Here is a 1,807-nt window from a genome sequence, read left to right on the forward strand (position 1 = left end):
AGGATAATCAAGAACCGACGTTCAAAATAAACTTTTTTTTATCATTAGGAAGAGTCTGCTTTCAAGACAAGCTTTGAACAGTGACCTTAGATTAACAGTTTATCTGTTTTTTTTTGAAGGAGGCAATATGGTGGAGAAGTAGGGAGCTCCATGCATTTCACTTGCACCCATGTCTCAAACAGGCCTGAAGCCATAGGACACTGAGCCACAGGAGTTTGGGAAGAGAAAGAGACAGAGCACATTGGGAAGGCAACCTCATAAGTGTGTGAGTGCGAACTGGGGAAGATAAAAGTGGGCCAGTGGGCCGGGACCAGATACAGAGGGAGGGAAGGAGACCCCTCCTGGGGAGCCACGGTGAGTACAGAGGAAAAGAAAGAGTGGCTGAAAATGCTCATAGAACTGTCTCCGGAGAAGAGAAAAACAGCTCAGACGGAGAGTGTTCTTAGTTCTAGCTGGGGTGCTGACTTTAAATGGGTGCCCCAGGTCCCAGACGGAGCCAGGAGAAACTGCTCTGCTGGTCTCCGGGTTCCAGCCCGGACAACTGGAGGGCAGCTGACCCCAGGGTGCGCGGCCACTCCCCCAGCTTGACCACTGGGGGCAGGGAGGCAGCCCACCAGAGACTGCACCGCTGCCCTTCAGGCTCAACCCCCTGCATTGCGGAGGCAGCCGACCCCAGGCTGCCCTGCTGCTCCCCGCACTCCACCCCCAGTGGCGAGGAAGCAGGGACCTGCGGGACCTGCAGGATTCTGTTTCAGACGGTATCAATAAAGTGCACGGACTGGGACCTGGAAACAAGGAGGGGCTTGGGACATAGAACACTGCCCACCTTGGCTGCACCAGCAGCAAAGCGATGCTGGACCCAAAAGAGTGATTTGCAGTGCCTGGTACGAGGAGGGACTGGGGCACCGCCATTTTTCTCCCCATAGCCACCAAGGCGGGGCCTCAGGGAGCAGCCAGCGGGACCCCACTAGAAGCTAAGACCTGCCTACACCAAAAGACGCCCATCCCCACTAGAGAGCTGTTTTTATTTTATTTTATTTTTTTTTTACTGGAGCCCTGGGGCAAAATCAACATGGATCCACTGCCTTATTAATTCTAGATCAATTCTTTCTATTCAGATATATTCTCCCTTGTCTCATTCGTACCCCTCCCCTCTGCCGGACTGGGCACTCTGGTCAGTGTTTGCATAAACAGTCACATTTGATCCATTCACTAGATGTACAGTCAACACCTCTACTCCTACCTTTCTGTCTCTCTTGGGAGTAATCAGACTATATAGTTTCTCTGAGTAACATTATCTTCGTTTCTTTCTCCTCGCCTCTTGCCATCTTCTCCTCTTTGTCTCCCTGAATTAAGCCTCTTAGTCTCTCTGCCTGGTCATTTCTCTTCCAATTTCACTTCCTCCCTGCCCTGTCATTTCTCTCTTTGTATATGCTCTTCCATCAGCACTGCATACACCTGGCTCTTTATTTGTAGCTGGGAATTCTGGTTTTATGCTTTTAGACTGTCCATTGTCTTTTTGGTTTTTTCTTTTGTTGTTTCTTTTCTTTTTAATTTTAATTATTTGCTTTTCCTCCTTCCTCTTTTTTTTCCTTCCTTCTTTTTCTTTTTCCTTTTTGGTTTGAGTGTTTGTTGGATTTGTCGGTGTGTTTGTGTGCCTTTGTTCCCTGTGTGTTTGTTGGTTTTTTTTTTTAATATTTTTATTTATTTCTAGGAGAGAGAGAGACAGCGTGAGCAGGGGAGGGTCAGAGAGAGAGGGAGTCACAGACTGAAACAGGCTCCAGGCTCTGAGCTGGCAGTCAGCACA

The 1,807-nt window shown here is 48.8% G+C and overlaps 1 protein-coding gene across 6 annotated transcripts in view; it reads right to left on the bottom strand.

Moving 5' to 3' along the window:
- The window catches only part of KIF20B (kinesin family member 20B), an 87,643-nt gene that overhangs the window by 47,907 nt on the left and 37,929 nt on the right, over positions 1–1,807 (bottom strand). The window lies entirely within an intron of this gene.

Source organism: Crocuta crocuta, unplaced genomic scaffold (genome assembly GCF_008692635.1).
Source record: "Crocuta crocuta isolate KB4526 unplaced genomic scaffold, BGI_CrCroc_1.0 scaffold170, whole genome shotgun sequence".
Lineage (NCBI taxonomy): Eukaryota > Metazoa > Chordata > Mammalia > Carnivora > Hyaenidae > Crocuta > Crocuta crocuta.